This window comes from Dreissena polymorpha, chromosome 5, assembly GCF_020536995.1.
Source record: "Dreissena polymorpha isolate Duluth1 chromosome 5, UMN_Dpol_1.0, whole genome shotgun sequence".
Taxonomy (NCBI): Eukaryota; Metazoa; Mollusca; class Bivalvia; order Myida; family Dreissenidae; genus Dreissena; species Dreissena polymorpha.
This window is the reverse complement of record NC_068359.1, coordinates 99,352,217-99,371,879: the sequence shown is the minus strand read 5'-3', so window position 1 is coordinate 99,371,879 and position 19,663 is coordinate 99,352,217. Positions and strand designations below refer to the sequence as shown.

At 34.2% G+C, this 19,663-nt stretch overlaps 3 long non-coding RNA genes across 3 annotated transcripts; all 3 read left to right on the top strand.

Annotated features, from left to right (window-relative positions):
- The first annotated feature begins 7,292 nt into the window (after window positions 1–7,292).
- Window positions 7,293–11,641, top strand: LOC127832033 (uncharacterized). Its single transcript, XR_008026636.1, has 4 exons — window positions 7,293–7,422; window positions 9,639–9,986; window positions 10,088–10,263; window positions 11,519–11,641. It is a non-coding gene; the product is annotated as an uncharacterized LOC127832033 (long non-coding RNA).
- Window positions 11,642–15,989: 4,348 nt separating this feature from the next.
- Window positions 15,990–16,934, top strand: LOC127880973 (uncharacterized). Its single transcript, XR_008049836.1, has 3 exons — window positions 15,990–16,052; window positions 16,138–16,452; window positions 16,609–16,934. It is a non-coding gene; the product is annotated as an uncharacterized LOC127880973 (long non-coding RNA).
- Window positions 16,935–17,401: 467 nt separating this feature from the next.
- On the top strand, window positions 17,402–18,917 carry LOC127880746 (uncharacterized). Its single transcript, XR_008049723.1, has 3 exons — window positions 17,402–17,676; window positions 17,848–17,956; window positions 18,115–18,917. It is a non-coding gene; the product is annotated as an uncharacterized LOC127880746 (long non-coding RNA).
- The last annotated feature ends 746 nt before the right edge of the window (window positions 18,918–19,663 follow it).

The window sequence follows — 19,663 nt, the reverse complement described above, 5'->3', positions numbered from 1 at the left end:
TCTCATAATACGCGCAATGGCATTTTCGCAATAGACAGTCTCAAGTATGTTTAGACCGGTTCCTTCAATGATGAACTCTTTTTAATTCATTTGAAAGCATATATTGTATTCATACATGTCTTTCATTTGCAATCAATGATGAATCCTATGGCCCAGAGCAAGTGAATGAGTGTATAAAAACAACCCAACATTAAAACAATACTTTTCAGGCAACTACTTTGTGGCACATCAATGATGATTTCGGCAGTATTCAAATACTAGGGTTTGTCAAAGGGTGGGAGGGTTGTGCTTCATGGCAAGGTTTCAAACATAGACTAATGTTGACATAATGCACGTCTTATCCCGAGAGTACAAATGATTATAAACAAGATTTTGACTGACGACTGCTCATGTTGCTGGCTTTCCTGATGCAACATATGCATCATTACCTGCCAATATATTGTCGCCTGGCTGAAGCCGAATGAGACTTGCACAATTGGGATTTGTGTCCCCAATAAATTATGTAAATTTACATCCTTGTGATAACAGTGAACAAATAAGACATGTTATTCTATATCCAATAAATTCATCCAATCGGCATTCTTCATATGTACCACGTGACCGTCCAATATATTCCGGTATTGGATCCCAAAAGTCCGTATTTTTTCCATATTGGACAGTTGAGTACAAGTGCACTAAGCAATTGTTTTATAACGATAAAAGCCGTTACCGAGAAAAAGTATCTGAATGTACTATAATCGACTCACATGGGCGCTTGTCTTGAAAATAGCATAGATGCAATTAAAGCATTTTAAAATCAACATGAAAATGATACAAAGAGCTGAAGAAAGGGATATAGAATAAAAAGCTTATTAGACGTTTAATCTGTACAATACGGGATATATTTGGACTCGCACACAGTTTGAAGTCATATTGGACTCGCCTAACGGCTCGTCCAATATGACGTCAAACTGTATGCTCGTCCAAATATATCTCCGTATTGTACAGTAAAACGTCTTATAACCTATAATTATCGTAACACGAAAACATGTTTTATACATAATAGAAGTAAAGTGTATTATATAAGATGGAAATGTAGTGGAAGAATGTTTTGTTCGTGTATTTTTTTCGTTTGGTTTACTTCTCTGTGGTAAGAATGATCTGCAAATATTATCATGAACAATTTTTGGAATACTCTAATGACAGTGAAATAACATTAGTTTGATAACACTTTGAATAAAAGTCTTTGAGATAGAGCATGTGTCTCTTATATACGTTTTGTTTCCTTCACATTTTAGTTCACAGCTCGAATATATACGAAGCCAGCGATGCATGTTTGACCTTTTCATAGAAGGACTCATGTTGGGATTCCAATACTAATATCACATTTGGAGATGGACTTGTAATAATAACACGAATTGTTTTTGGAAAAACAAACACTAACACACGTAAACAATGCGACAATTGCTTGGACACGCGGGAAGATGCCATAATGGATGTATCTGGTGAACAATTCGATAGTGTCATCAACTACATACTTCAGACTTGTTTATTTCGACATTCATGTTCATTACCACTGTTTAAAGGACCTGACAATTAAATAAGCATTAGCTACAGATGTATCCCAGGTAAGCTTATAAGCTCAGAAATCGTTTTGCTTTGTAATAAATCAGCTACATATGCATAATATTAAATAGATATTAAATAAAAATATTAGTAAATACTTACTTATTGCAGAGGACCGTAGATAAGACCCATGTGAAACCAATTCATCTTTCCTGAGCATCAGCGATACACATACTTTCTTTATGCTGCGATCTAATTAATCCGGAGCATGCAGCTGTGTGATCAACGGGTCGACCAAAATGACAATTCAAGACTTCTTCACATTTTTTGACAAAATTAGTATACATAAATCCAAGCGTGTATCGAGTTTGGATGGCAATGTCATTTATATTGTTCATACGAACGTCTCCATTGTCAGCATCATCTTCGACGGGATATTCCGGCGTCTGTGGTTAAGTGTAAACATAAAAGGTAACATTTTGTTTTCAACGTATCAACATAGTTAATAAACATGTGCATCTAAAAAATGTACGATCAACATTATGTGTGTTGTCTCAGTCATTAAATATATATTTCAATTCTGTTCTGAAGCAGAGAACGCAACTCAAATCTGGTGTAGTGGGTCAGCCACTTCACTGCCCCACTCACAAATATAACCAAATCAACAAATGGCGCATTAACGCTTGTACATTCAACAAGCCACAGTATATTCTACTATTACCAATAATGAAACAGTAATAATATTTACATCTGTAGAAAACAAAACCCTCTCTTTGACCGGACACTGCAACTTTGATTAAGTGATACTTTATTTACATAAATGTTTAATATGACAATTTAATTTACTTATGTATTTATGTATTTATTTATCAATTCCTGTGTTTATTTATTTTCGTAATTGTATTTAGAGTGTGTTTGAGTCTCTCTTTCAACCACTTTAATATGAACAAGAAATATATTTAAAAAGATATACGGCGTTGATGTTGTAATGTTTGCGACCAGTGAAAAGAGATGGAATGAAGCGACCATGTATTTTAATGAAGGTAGTGAGTGATAATGAGATTATATATTTTAATGTATTAACAAATAAAAATGAAGAACAAGAAGAGGTGAAATTGTATGTTTTATTGTCAATAAGTATTGTAATGACTAGGTTTTCATAATTGAACGAGTAATACATTAGTTTCAATAGGAAAAGAAAACATATTCGCCACTGAAAAACTATGAACATAATGTTGGAATGAAATGAAAGATAATGTGTTATAATGTGTATAGATGTTAGTAGAATTTGAACATATAATACTCAATATTGCAAGCATCATAGTGATATGAATTTTTTGCAGAAAAACAGAACTTTATATAAAAAATGAACGAAACAAAGCACAAAGAAACATATTTACACTAATAAACGCAAATATGGGTTATCATAAATCAAAACAGATATATTTCCAACACCTATATATTTCCTTAGTATCGCGGGCTACCGCCCCAAACCCCCGCTTTGTCGATAGTGATAAACAACTGCGTACCGGTGCAATCTACCCTGTTTTTGTAGTGTTTAGTGTGGCCGCTACGGCATGTAAACAATAGATTATTTTAATTGTACAGACATGTGATTAATGCTAAACTGCTTCGTAAACTAAGGAGAAACGTTTCGATGTAATGTTTAGAGGATGTGTTGTATCATTACCGTTTTTAATTTATTGTAATTTACATGTAATTTACAATATATTCATATTTCATTTTCAGTTCAAATGATATGCATCCAATGTTTCAGTCTGGGAACCAGACTACCAATGTTTACGGTGATTTGTGTATTATTAGCCAATGAACAATGCGGGTTTATTCATTTCGGATCTATCATGATGAAGGTCATCTAAGGTCAAAAGTGACGTTAAACAGCTACGCCGAAAAATACAATGCCCTTTTTTCAAATTCAGCGAATGCAAGTACATTGGTACTTATGTATGTGGTTTCTTGGTCTGTCGCAGGCGTCATCGTCGTGGTGATTGTGGTCGTAGGTATAGTTTTCCTTAGGAACATAAGTTAAGGTCATAATACCAGCATTTAGAGTCATTGACTGCCAGTTTTTCTTCCTCTAGCATAGGGCTACATTTAACGATGTGTTTAACCTTATAATAATAACATTATTACTAAAATGACTTTTTTACAAAACATATGCATATGAAATTGATTTAATGTAAAATATATTGTTTCTGATCTAATATTTTTTCTGGTATTAATGTGTATGTAATCCTGATGTCATTTTCTGGTCCTACTTAAAGTGGTAATGAACATTATTGTTAAAATAAACAAAGCCAAAGTATGTTGTCGATGAAACCATCGTATAGACAACAAGATGCATTGATTGTGGTATATTCCCATGTGTCAAGCAATTTAGATAAAAAGTTTATAATCTCCCATGATCAGACGTTTGTCGAGAGGAATACTATTCCGTCAAAGGTCAATGTCAACGTTCAGAGTCACATGTCATAAATTTTGGTTTCCGCTCCGTAACTTTTGCATCCGTGTGAGTGGAGGAGGGATTATTATATTACTTCAGATTATAATTCCCCATGACAAGACAATACTTTGCATTCAAATGCCCCTTTGCAAGATTAACATCAATCCAATATCAACCGTAATTATTTTTCATTTCTTCTTCGTGTTTTTACATTCTGAGGAAAAATTTTAATAACCTCGTAGTATTAATCATAAATAACCACACATTGTCGCCGTATAGCTCCATAACAAATAACAACGTTTACTCTTGATAATTCGTATTTGATTTTACATAACAAAACGTTTTAACTTTTTTAATATCTAATGCTGTTAACATGCCAAGACAGGTTTGCGGTACTATTGATCGTTATATATATCAAATTCCTGCTGAATCAGCAAGGTACAAGACCTGTGTTTGTGAAACACGATGCGCCCCACTTCAGATTGAAGCCGCACTGCAGCTATTGTCCAAGGCCCATAACTTCGCCAAAAATAAATAGACCAAAACGAAACTCACACTTCGTCTGTAAGTAATGTAGGTAGAGTAACATACCTAAAATCAGCTAAATATCTGAACGTCTTTCGTTAAAACAAAACTCTGAAAAACGGTTATTATAAAGAAAATTTCTAAGTACTAGGCCCATAGCTTTGCATAAAAAATAAATATAATTGAAGGAAAAACTCACACTTTACCTGTTAGTCATGTAGGTTGACTCACATTTCAAAAAATATTTCAATATCTAAAAGCCTTCCGTAAAAAAAATCCCGAAAGGATCGGATAATCACACACTCTTCTTACTAAACAAATCAGTAGGTAACGTTTTAAATAAACTACTTCGTGTGTGGTTTAATGTTCACAAAACACCGCCCTTAGCAAGAATGAAACATAAAGTGCTATATACATTTTTTCGCATTGGTTGATATCGTTTGGCACTCAAGGAACGACAAAGAAATACGAGAAAGAGATATTAAACTCAATTATGATTTTCTTAATATTGTTCATAAAACAATGGAATTTCACGCGAGTTCAACATATTTGTATTGTTATTGTTTTAATATTTGAACGCGTGTTTATACTAAAAATCATTAATACTTATCTCGGAAATACATTTCTTTATACGTTTTAAGGAAGAACGGTTCAAAGAAATCAACTGCATCACCTGAACATTACGTTAATATGCACTTCATGGCTTATGAGAACCGGGCAATGCAAACGAGTGTGTAACACGAGCATGAACATCAGACTGTGATCTCCTTTTAGAGTGTTGAGAACGCAGTGTCATAACAACCATGAATTAACACAGCCACAGCCACATATTTCTGCTGATGCCACGCATCAAAGAAGTACTTTGTTATCCATTTCTTCGCTCACGCCTTTTCACGGAACTGGGAATCGAAACAAATACCGATGATTCAAGTACGGTGGTTACAATCGGTGCTGCATAGGCTCCCAATATTATCGTTTAACATACAAACCTTTATTGCCTCCACTTTCTGAAGATTTTACCGATTACAAAACTAATAGAATCAGAAAGCAAACAAATAATCATATGTATTTTTATGTATAAGCCTAGTACAATTCAAACATGAAACTTAGAAAAGACCATGCGTGTTAAAATTGATATAATAATGACATGCTGTAAAAATAAAGATGACCAAAGGATCGGTAATATGATTTCACGGACGCCATTGTAAACCATCTGATTTAGATGTCATTAGCATTGCAAACAGTGGATTTGTGATGAGAAAATGAAGAAAAGTAACATAAAAACTGTCTCAAAATATACATCTGTAACAAGACGTGTGAGACTTCCAATTTAACGTACAAGAAGATATTAAACAACGTGTGTAAAACTAAACACATTGAGTCAATGTCTTGAGAAGTTTATCGTACGCTGCCTTTTTTATTTACCCCCGTTCACACATAGCCGCCGCTTCTACTACGATCAAAGCGTGGCCGATAACGTGGCCGATCGCAGGAGAAACGTAGTGGAGCCTTCATAAGCGCAGTATGATCGCGGTAGAGTCTTTATGATCGGAGAGCTATACGCTTTCGCCACGCTTATTTTGAACATGCTCAAAACAAGCGTAGCGGGATGGTGGCCAACAAGAATCGGTGTAAAGTCGTAAAAAGAGCGTTGTAGAAGCATCGTGGAGAGATCTTCATTATCGTAGTAAAAGCGCAGTAAAAGCTCTGCGAAGCGTCGTAGTATGATCTTGAATGTCGCGGCAGTAAACACATTAAAGCGTTTTTACGTAGGGACATCGTAGAACGGTCGAAATGAAGACCATAATTTGCCAGATTAGCCTTTGGCGAGCTTACTAACGAATTTCCTGGACGAGTTTAATAAAATATGGTATGATATGACAACGAGTGTCAGATCTATTTTATCACAAGCTTTTGAATGAGCAAATTAAATAAATATTTACGCAAACATAATGATAAATCCCGAATGTTGTTTACATTTCGTGACGTCATTTCTGCAATATAACAAAATGCGATTGGTCAATAAACAAAAACTAAGCCAATGAAAACGCGTAAAAATGTTGTATTACACATGTGTAATAAAAAAAATATGCAATGGCTGTATTACATGGGAAACAGGGTATAGCATGTGATAAAACTTAATATTGATAAAATATGTGAAGTTGTTTAGGAGTATTTTATTGATTATTGAACTGGCCGGTCGGAACGCCTATTAGTTCACGTTTCGCTGGTTATCCGATTGCTGTCGGTGAATGCCGGAGTCCTTGGAGCTTTCCGTATCTGCGAATCTACTTCTACGGAAACACGTCCGAAGATAAACGCCAATTGTGATCAAAACTTTAAATAAAGGAAGCAAGAACATGCTGGGTTTTGTTTTCCTTCAAAGGTGATTTTTCGTTTTTTAATTTGTCAATCTTGCCACTGGGGATTTATTCCATGCGAATCAGTACAAAAATATTATTTGATATCAGAGATATCACTTAATTACTATTTAAAAATACACATTCATCATCTGTTTTATTTTTATATCGAAAGGTCAAGTGTGATGTGTTGACTCTCTTAACTTGATCAATTGGCATGTCATGTGGATGCATATGTATTTAAAATCTTCTGTTTTGCAGTGGTTATCTACAGATACCAATTTATAATTTGCAAGTTGTTTTTCTTCCTCGAATGATAACACAAGCGCGTATAAATACATACAGATTTCAGCACTTGACAGTTATAATTATGTCTCTTTGTTTCGAAGAGGGAAAAAATCAACTTTCGTGTTAACAGAGATTTAACTACCATGTACGAAAACGCTTTCAACCTTTGATATCGAAAATGCTGTATTTTGTTTGTATGATTGGATTTATTATCAGCGGTTTCATTTGCCACACACTTAAGTATTTGACATTTCGTGTAACTGTAAATTAGTTCTCATTTTTGTTCCTTTTAAGTTATTAAAGTATGAAAATAATGAATCCAAACAGCTTTCCAATAGTGTTGTGGTTAAAATAGATTCTTTTTTTTCTTATTTTTTTATTCAATATAATACATAAAATGTATACATGTATATGATCATACAACGTAGTGATTGTACAAAGCAATAAAGTTCAGACATGTTATACAAGATATGCTTATATATTTTTTTAAAGAGAAAAGAAAAGAACAACAGAAGAATAGTTATGAAAAATGATGAGTTGTGTAAAGTTGGGAAAAAGCATACTGGACTTATGTGTTTTGTTATATATTCACAATGATCTTATAAGATTGAAAAAATATATACAAAAATATTTAAGAAAGATAAAACTAACATTAGAGTGAAATGTATTATTTGGACAAACATTATGGGAATTTAATCCGATTCCATTTTTTTTCAAAGATTTGTATTGTGTCATTACTGAGGGCTATTTCTTTCTCAATCTGGATTTTTAGTTTAAGACTATTGACAAAACAATTAAAATTTGGTACTTGTTTTTTGTACTTCATGTTAAAGATAAAATATTTCATCAATATAAGAATAAAATTTACAATATTATAACAGTCTATTGATTTCAATGAGTAAATTCCGAAACTTACAATTAAGAAAGATAGTTTAACGTTTAGTTGCTGTTGTTCAAGAAAAGATACTAATTGATTCCAAATAGGCTGGCTGTGTTTGCACTCCCAAAAAAGATGTTCTATAGTTTCGATGTTTTCACCGCAGAAGTCGCACAGATTTGAGTTAGATAATTTGCATTTAAAGAGATATTTATTTGTAGCTATAATTCTATGGATGTATTTATATTGAAAAATTTTCAGTGTGCTTTCAATAGTTGCTTTATATGGCATGGTAAATATGTGTTTCCAATTAAGTTCATGTTCTCCGAAAAGGACTTGCCATTTATTTTGGGTTTTGGAGTTTTCTGTAGGGTTTTTAATTTGTAGTGTGTAAAATATTTTATTCGTTTTGTTTTTTCTTCCAAGTATGTTTTCTACTAATGTTGTTTGAGTACATGGTGTATTAATTGTATTGATTTCAGATTTAATATGTATGGGTATGCTTTTGATTAGTGTGTAGTACTTCAGAAAATTATTTGAAGGTATTCCGTATATGTAGCATATATCATCAAAAGAGTAGAAATCCTTAATTCTGTAGTCATATAATTGGTCGACATATTTAATGCTTCGTTCAAACCAATCTTTATAGAAAAACGTCTTATTGTTTGAAGTTATGTCTTTATTGTTCCATAAAATAGTTTTACTGCTGGTTTGGGTTTCTAGGTTATGAGTGACATCACTCCGTGCTGATAGAACATCAGACAGAAATATGTTTTCGTTTGCAATTTCATGTAAGATAGTATTGCTGATGTTATATTCAAAGAGTAAGGAGTCACCATATGTTTTTAGGATTTTCTGGTAGAATGATTTCCATTTACTCGTATTGGTATTATCTAGGTATATTTTAACCCAGCTGTTTAACCTAAAATAGATTCATTAGAACAAACGCAGCACTGCCGTAACATACAGTATATATAATGTCGAGTAACATACAGGCAAATCGAGACGCCGCATGTTTGTATATGTCGGTTTTTTACGAAGGAACTAATTGAGAATGCGTGATTGAGTCTTAACATTGTATTGTGTTAATATATATGATGTAGGTGTTATTCCTTTTCTTCATAAGTTTGCGACTTAACAGTCAGGGTTGGAACTCCTGAGGAAGAATGTGTTATCATTTCAGGCAAAAATCAGTGTAATATTTTTAACATAACATGTGGAGACCGATTCATTATGGTGACACAATTTTTATTCGCAAAAACTAACAATGAAAATGGTAATACATGTCCAAAGTGTTTGGTCCAGCGAAACAAACAACTCCTCAACGTATCAGGTGGTAGCTATGATTTCTACATGAACATTTTACTGGAAAGGATTTCCTTTTGGAATTGGTTTTTGTTGCGGCCATTAATCGAACCGACGGCTCCTTTTATCATCAGCATTAAATATATGTGTGTACCAGGTACGTGTTAAACGAGATTGTCTGGCTTTATAATACACACGTACGTCAATATTTGTCTACATTATTATTTATCAAGTTGACACCGACTTGAGAATAATTACCAACTTTTGTTTTCAGATATAAGCATTCTTTACGCTTGTGGCGGCCAATCATATGCTCTGAATATCGGCCAACAAATACACATTGTCGAAAGAAGTTATATCAAACATAATTATAAAGTATGCAGTTGTATAATTCAAGGATCGACGGAACTGAAAATTCAAGATTATTTCACACGTTTTGCAAAGACAATTGATGGACCGTATACGCTATCTAACAGTCACCTGTGGCTTAGTGACGTAGTCTACGACAAGTCAAATAATTCCAACACCCTTCATAGCGATTATGATCATGCGAATGTCTCATTTCTTATGATTATTTTTGATAACAACTTCCGACGCCTTTGGTTGAGTGTAAACGTAAAAGGTAATAATGTGTACGGTTATATGTATAAAGTAATATATATATTAATTTTTTTTTCTCTTATTTGTTCTGTCTTGATAGTTCATAAGAATGAATGTTCACAGGCAATGATACTAAAATATCGTGCAAAGACTCTGAGTTGTTGACGACCAAACACCCACACTACTGCCAATATATGAAACCGAAATGGGATCATCCACCCTTGCGCTTTCGTCTACCACGGTCACTTACACAGAGACACGGACAAATGCAAGCTCCAAATACAACACTTCAATATTTGGTATGTTTATGTTTTACTTACCAAAGCACAAGTTTTATTCACCGTTAGTTTTTGTATTTGTATTCCGTGATGCCCGTTTGATGGCGTCCGTCGTAATCATTTTCGTTCAAAACTGAAAGCCACATTTTACATGAAATCATCTCTATGATGCTACCCTATTTTAAAATTGTTGGAATTGTTCCGGTCCAGTGAATATATAGATGTTAAGAACTTAAAAATCTTTGAATAGTTAGCATCTTTAATATCGTTCGAGGAAATCAAATGATACGAATATTTGATAGGTGACGGTCTTTGGTGGTACTTTGATAAGAAAATTGATGTTATTATTTTCCTGGGTCACATGCTTAAATACGACTAAACGGTTTAATATCACTTCGGTCAGTGAAACCAACTCACACGTTTCTAGGAAAGCTGGTTTACCAGTACTACATGTACACACTGTTGCCAGAAACTGACAAATGTCAACTTAATCAGAGGTAGGGAGAACGGGTGTAGAAAGATTTCATGACCAATCCCAAACAAGTTGTACGGTCGGCTCGAACCTGCAAACCTCTGATTTTAGGTTCAGATTTCTACCAACTGGGCTGGGCGGCCAAAAATGTTACTCTCTTTTTTCTTCATTTTCTGGTACCGCAGTATAACATAAGAGTACTGTATTTACAATTGAAACGTCAGGGACATTATGAACAAGGTTCTTTTATCAGTCAACAGTACGTGAACAGTTGTAAATCTTGTTTAGTTATTGAAGCCAATTACTAGTATTCCATTTTAGAGGCAGTAGGTGGTGGTTCATCCGTGATTTTATTCGTAACCGGTGGATCGTTTGCCTTCGTCTTCGTGTTTGTAATCACTGGCATAGTAGTCGCTAGACGTAGAAGGTGTGTTTATGATTTCTGCGATAATTGACGATGAATTTTTCGAGGTCGTATTGTATTATTTTAAAATATATTAACCGAAAAGATTATATATATAATTAAATTTTAATAACACAATATCCACATTAATATAATTATGATTGAATCAATGTCAGAAGAAAAGAGGCTGATACATCGCCCATTTCACCTGCAAATAATCCCATGCGTTTGAACTCAATGGACTCCTTAGGTTTACAAAATGTGTCGATGCAAGATGCTATCGACAGCGATTACGGATGTCAGACCGTAGCACACATACCACGCATCGCAAGGGGTAGCGTAGAGTATGCGATGCCAATTCCATCAAGCGTATACAGCTATCCCTTCATATATTTTAACAGGTCTGCCTCGGGGTCGATGTCAGAGCAAACTGGCTCATCGAAATCAAAAGTTAAACTCGCAGATGACGAAGAAGGTATTTAAAATCCGTATTTCATCTTACGTCTATTAAATAAACAGGAAATCGGGGCAACGATGGACAATTCATGTACAGATGATATTGTTCGTGGTGCTGAAGGTCAACATAACCTTGAACAATCAATGCACGTCTACAATCGCATCATGCTCGGACGTGGAGAAAATGCGTGTCATAACGAAAACGGTGTAATATGCTCTGATGAGTACTCGCACATTTCGATTGATGGCATCGATGCATCGGGTGATGGGCGGTATTATAATGTCGTCAACATAAATGCAGGTAGATCTGAAGCGACCGGTGATTATTGTCATATCGGACCAAATAATGCTAACTTTAATGCGCATGTGACTTGCGATGATGACAACCATGTTGTGCTGTAATATAGTGTTCCGTACGCAATTCATGTACATGCACGGTCACCACTGTATTCCTTATTTGAAATCAAAGTTCTGACAGTACTGGTGTGACGATGCTTTTGAACAGGATTGATATAAAAGCATCTATTTAAGTTTATCTACATCACCACAATTGTGTATGTGGTTACGAAAATTTTGGGTAGGAAAAAAATTGGGTACGAAAATTTTGGGTACAACAATCATGCCAAAAATAAATTAAGTACGTAAAAAGATTTGGTTACGAAAAAAATTTGGGTAGGAAAAAAATTGGGTACGAAAAAAAATTTGGTTACGAGCAGCAAAAATTTGGGTACGAAATAAATTGGGTACGAAAAAAATTGAGTACCAAAAATGTAGGGTACGAAAAACAATGGGGGTACGGGGAAGTAGTTCCCGTGGGGAACTTGATCCTTTCAGCGAAACTGGGAGGCGGGTTACATTCTCGATCAAATATAACAAGAAATATCTTTAAAAAGGTATTCGACGTGTATTTTCTGTACCACTTATCTTAAAAAACTGTCTGTTACAGTAAAACGTTTGTGGGTTATAACATTACGTTTCAGCATATACATTCAAAACTTGACATGCTCTTTAATTACACCATGCTCTTACATTTCACATGTATATCATACCAAACTTTATATTTCGTTGTTTCTTTTCCTAAGTTAATGATGTTATGTGAACGGACGTGATTTCACAATCTCGTGTGCTAAACTTTTTCTCTTTTGATTATTGTTCTTTTTCTCTTATTCAATGAGCTTAGGCATGTTTGTTCGTTAAGTACGGCAATACTTTCATGATGATTCCCGATCGAAAGTGGGTATGAGCACATAGTCGTAAGAGCACTTGAATACGTGAGTTCGCCCATGAACACATGGTAAGGTTAACTAAATCTCCGCGATATGATCTAATATGTGTTTAAAACAGCAGACAATATCCAACAATCGAATGAATTGTCCAACATAGTATGTGCACTGATGTGGCTCTGTAATTTATGTTTGAAAAGTTTATAAAATATGCAAAATGAGAAAGCACCCAGAAGAGCGAGTATCACAGATATGATACGGCTATTATGCTGTTTATATACCAAAGTCGCTACAACGTTTACAAATGACAGGTTCGAAATAATTCGTTTTCTTTACACTCATGATCGCGTTGAAAGTTAATTATACACGTTTTAATTCGCAATGTATTTACTGAATCACGACAAAGGTCAAATACAATACAGAAAATGCATAGTTGTTGCATTGATCTATAAACATATAATGGATTGAGTATAACTGATTTAAAATTAACGTTTTCAAACTATTATTAAATCTTTTCCCAGAATATGCTGTCCTATTTATAGCTGAGCGTCCTATACATTTATCAATGATAATCAGCGAGGTATGCCGATTAGAAAAATCGAGCTATCTCAATCGGACTGGCTCGGTCTTTTACATAGGTTGCCATTGTGCAGAATTTTTTCTATGATATGATAACTTAGACGATGCTTCGCAGCATCGTCAAAAAGTGAGATCAACCTCCAGACACAAAACACGATAAGCGAACTATGCGCCTACTTCCGAGTATTTTCAGAATCGAACGTGTATTTGTTACAAAGTCGTATCGTTTACTTTAATTTTATTTATGTAATTAAGAATAATTTAAACTTCTAGCGCTTTACGGATGATATACCAGATAGTAAATGTCATATTTTAAATCAAACAGTAAACACCAAGCATTATGAAAATTATGAATATACTATAAAGTATTTATAAATATCTTGACATCAATCCAAAGGTAATGCCAAATGAATTTTATTCGTGTCTTTGTGTGGGTTTATAACAAAATGCATGAACATTATCAATTTGTAATATTTGTTCTTACATACATTAACTGTTGATGTTATATTACCATATTGTAAAACATCACGATTACATTTACATCTATTTAATTATTGTGATACTAGGGTTACTCTCAATTGAATAAATCCTGCGTTTTAACTTCATATGTCAGAGTTACGACCTATAACACGTGAAAGTGTCCATAAAAATGTACGTATTAGAAACCTCACCACAATGTTATTCCTGAAATAACATTTTAACAACTAGGGGAATATTTATTTGATCAAGTTTATCGTTTTTGTCTTGAAACTAACGGCTAATAATTACCGTGTTTGGTTCTCTATCGTATTGTAAATGAAGGGAAACAAAATAAGTGCTTAATATTTGTTGACATTACCTGGCTAGACGAATCCTGCCCAAGTGCGTAAATGTACAGGATTTATTTTTTCTATGTAAGGCGTACGTAGAATAGTATGTTTAATACAACATTTGCCGATGACGGTTTAAATTGTAATGGACTTAGAAAAAAATTGTATTGTAAAATGTCGTGCTACTATATTTGCCACCATGGTTAACACGTTTAACGTAGAATACACGATCATTCTGTCCCATATAACATTTAAATGTACCTACCCACGTGGGAAAATATACCACATGAGTGAAAGTTTTGACAGGGGTATAAAGCGGAATATAAATAATATATACTTGTTTTCGGTTATAAGCAGCACCTAATTTAATAGTAATACCATGATTAACCCCGTTGAATCAAGTACTATGAGAGTAGTAAACTTTGAATATGAAAATTAAATAACTGTTCATATTTAAATGTTTTCTTTAAAGACGCATGATTAAGCGTCCTAACTGTTATTCAAAAGGAAACATTTAATATTCGACTCATAAACGCCATAATGTTCTTTACAACTTTGGACTTTCAGTTACAGGACGGTTCGCCGTAATTCTGTACGCGTCCCAATAATGCCCATACCACTCATTTGCGCATTTGCTATGTTAAAAAAGCGTCACAACTGCGTCTATATTGCGTTCCTGAACAATCTGTCAAACATGACATGTATATTGATTCTTTTGTATTATAAAAGGAGACAAACCCACAAAATGGCTACGAACTTAAATTGAAACAATAAACATACGACTTAAAGAATATGTTTTTCAACGTTCAATTGTTTTAACTGCTATCAGTTACCTCAAAAGCATTTACACTATACGTCCTCTCCCAACTTGTAACAAGTTTTACCCAATAAACAATCATTCGTTGCGGAATTCCGACACAAAACTTGATATTGTGTCACAAAACTGGAGATTATGAAGCATGAAATTAATAATTATTTATTTGCAAACCCTAATTTTGGTCACAATCATCAGAGGAATGGCTCGGAAAGCATGATGCTTTGATGAGTACTATTATACCGTCTCTGTGATCCAGTTCTTTTCGCTTACAAGCCATGAAGTCGAAGGTTGAGGTGGAGACAAAAAGCTCGTCCTGCCAGCAACTAGTGTGCCGATTGTATTCGTGCCATTTGCCCTGCATTAAATATCTGAATCGGAAGTAAAGGTGCTCATCTGTCACGATTGTCTCATAGGTAAACGCGGTTTGACCATTGATCGCGAGGAGTGACAATCACAACTTAAATAATATTATAAAATAAACTGCAGCTACATATTAATCATCAGAAAAATATTGCTAAATTCGTTATTACACGAGTGTGTGAACATCTTTTTAAACTACCTGTACGAATGATAGCTGATAAAAAAGGTAGTCGCAAACATACATTAAAAATAAAGTGAAAATGTCTGTTGTTCACTTATGCTAAAAAATGCTCTCTTTGATAATTTCGTTTTAAAACGAAATTGCTCCTTTAAAACTGATCGTTTTTTTAAGCTTTGATATTAGATATTACATGTATATCCAAAGCTTCTGTTCAAAGTGTCTTATTATGATGAAATTTAAGTGATTTTTGTACTCACTTTATTTGCTAACATTAAGTTAACGTTCAAATCATCTTCACATGTTTTCCTTCTCAATAAATAAAGCATGTGTAAATATATTGAGGGTGTTCACCTGGAAGATTTAGAGCCCAGGATAAGCGTCACACCTCTTGAAACTGAAAGCATGTCAAATTCATTTTAAAAGATAAACATTTAACATCAGTTGAATTTGAGAATTGTATCGGAATAATGTTGATTTTGGTTTTTGGTTTTGCTGGATTTCTGGTCACCGGTAAGTATGATCTCTTAACAAAACAGATAGCACTGTATATAAAGTTTAGTTCGAAGACTGCTTTTACTATCCATTTATTTTACAGTTCACAGCTCCAATGTCTTCAAATCAACCGATGACTGTGTGACTTTGTCGAAGCATTGTAAGACTTACACTATAAATTGCAAAGTTGGATTCATGATTGTTACACGTATACTGTTTGAAACCACGAGCAATAGCAAAAGCCAATGTACGGACTGTTTGGAAACTTTTCGCAGCCAAACTAATGACATAACCAATGGTATATATGGTGGATACATCAATGATATACTCCAGACATGTTCCTTTCAACAATCGTGTATATTGCGGCATTACGAAATGGATCCACTAAAAATCGGTGTTCGATTCAAGTGCCTTTTAGGTACACATTTTAACTCACAACGCGATCGTTAGCGGTCATTCCGCTGTGCATTGTACCCAAAGCATCTCAATACACGTGATTTTAAATGTATATACACTTTTGTATGATTTATAATTTTGTACTTATATATTCAAATAGCATGTATTAATGTTTCAGGACAAATCATCACAGATCCTTGTGGAGTTAACTTTTATGTACTTAACAGCGATGACCTACATCATATTGTTATGATGCGTTCATCAGAGAACGGAACATGCAGATGTGTGATCAATGGATCGACAGAACTGACTGTTCAAGACTTCTTCACAAACTTTTGTCATGGCAAAATTGCCGCTTGTCATGTTTCAAACAGTGTATTAATGTTGGATAATTTTGTGTTCAATAAACTTAATAGTACAAACATCATTTATAGTGGCAATTCATATGCGGATATTTCGAATATCACCATCCATTTCGACGAGATCTTTCAACGTCTTTGGTTGAGTATTAACGTAACAGGTAATATATTTAATATGGAGTATGCGTTTTAAAAAGTATATGAGCTGTATTTTGGATTTGCTAACTTATCAAATGGCATCGTTAATAATGTTTCGAAAACTAAGGTTTAAAGAAACATAGATACAGGAAAGCTCGAAATCGATTTAGTTGAAAAGTTAATACTTGCGCAAATAAACATATAAAAAGTCGCCATAGTTATACCATCATAAGGGACCCAATGCGTTTATTAATTTTACAATTCGATTCGTCTGTAATAAATTGAAGGTAAGCATTAATGAAAATGAAAATTAATGTCGACTGGAAAGAATCACGCATATTGTTTTTAGCAATCCATGTTTTTTCACCAAGATATCCGTTTGTAACGGTTTCATGCATGATTAGCTCAATATTTGATTTTTATGAACATGCTTTGATATAATTCTAATGCAAATTTTAAAATATGACGCAGAGAATGGAACACGTATGTGGTGTACAGGTTCGGATTCGATCACACATAGTACGACAACTTCATTTGTGACTAGCGCTGCAACATCAACTTCAGCAAATTCTACCACAACGCTTGCTGATCCGGATCTTATCATAAATGCAACCACCATTTATACAAATTCAACCGACGCAAGTGTTCCTCTGTTGCGACTAACACCGAACCGACATCACAGTCATTGCAACACTCGACTTCAAATGGAAAATATCCCGAATCATCCGGTTATCGGAACACTACCCATGGTACGTTTTCGTATTTATTTATCTTTAAATCACGTAACAGATTCTTAAAGGCCTAAATATACAATATATTATTCTGCTCTAATCAAACAAATAAATCCTTGCATTGTGACATCTACTAGAAAAAAAAATTCATAGCGTTTTACAAAATATGTAAATGTAATATGTTCGCAGAGAAAGCAAAGACGAGTTTATCGGTCATCGTGTACGTTGCATCTGCATCATCTTTTGTCGTCGCCGCATTGATTGTTGTTGGTAGTTTATTAGTCATCAGGTATAAACGGTGAGTTCAGATTTAAGCAGGAGCAAGTTCCTTTCTTTAAAACATCGCCGCGATTTGTATAATTTCTTCTTCAGTTCTTTTGAGTATTCGCATATTTACATAATTGCTTTTAACTGCGTGTACTTCAATTACAAGCAAACTCTGGATTTCTATTTTAGAATTAACAGGTCATTAAAATCGACCAAAGTAACTGCAAATAACGCTAACAGAGTAAGAAGGCGTTCGCGTAGTGAAAACATAGCTATGCAAGGCAATGTCGATAACGACTACGATTGTCAGGCATTGTCCAACATACCTCACATCACAAAGGGGAGCGTGAAATATGCAGTTGCTGTACCACCAGGCACGTACAACTACGCGCTCACACAAGACGACAGAGATGCCTCGCAAAAGTTGCGGTCGAAGATTGAGCCGAACGGTTCTTCGAAATCGGTCGCCAAAGTTGCTGTCGGTGAGGAAGATCTTTGTCACCCGTTTTGTCGCATACGTCCATTGAATGAACAAGGAATCGTTGATACGGTCGACGGTCCATGTTCATATGAAAGAGGCATTAGCGGTGCTGACGGTGATACGTTCACGGAACAAAAATGCACGTCTACAATCACATAACGTTCGGAGCAAGTACGGCTGATCACGACAGCGGCTTGATATGCAATGACCAGTACTCGCACATTTCGATTGATGGCGCAAATGCGTTGGGAAAAAATATCACCAACATAAATGCAGTAGATCTGAACAGGCCGATGATTATAGTCCAGTCGGACCAAATAATGCTAACATGCATGTACATGTGCCTCTAGATGATTACAACCATATTGTTTTGTAACGTTTTAACGTTTGCAACTCCCTGCATTCATCGTAAATTTCATTGGAATAGGAATTTGCTGAAAAGTCCTTTTTGAAAAAAATAAGTGACGTCAATCGAGTGATTGTTGTAATTGATTGATCTAGTTATATCTTTTGTATACACATAATGTTTGCATATGCATCTACCAGTAAATATTCCTATATAAATATTGAGACTCAATAAGCTAATTTTACACCAACAGTTTTACAAGAATTTAGTAATTTACTAAGCTTGTGGATTTAAATGAACAGACTGAGTACATATGTAGTATTTTGTATTTGCTCATTTGGTAACATGGTTGTTATGCTATGTTATATATGTTAACTCGTTTTTCATTTCGAGTGATAATATGGGACTTTCCGTTAAAAAAACATAAATTTTAGATCAATTTGTCATATTTATTACTGTCAACACTAGAAGTGTCTGCTTAAAATTTATGGAAGGAAACTCTACCGCAAATTCAAATATATTGTTTCATTAAACAAATAGTTGAACAGCTATGGCAAAAACATTGTTACATTATCAAACATTTGAACAATAATGGTGATTTTTCATAAAAGTCATCCCAACATAGGTTTTAATCCAACTATTTTTAAAATACAGTTTTCTTCGTCAAACTACTCAGGAACATTCTGATTAAGGAAACGAAATCGTTATCAAGTATATGTTGAAAGACTAGAAAGACTTACCCCAAACCCCAAACAAGTGCATTTTTACATTTATAAACAACAAATTATTTCTTTCTAAAGTGCCTAAGTAGTAAATTTTTATCTACAAAACCGTCTACAACTTGCTCATGTTTTTTTAGATATTCTTTGTTATGGGTCAAATAATAAATCAAATATATCACAATAAAAATT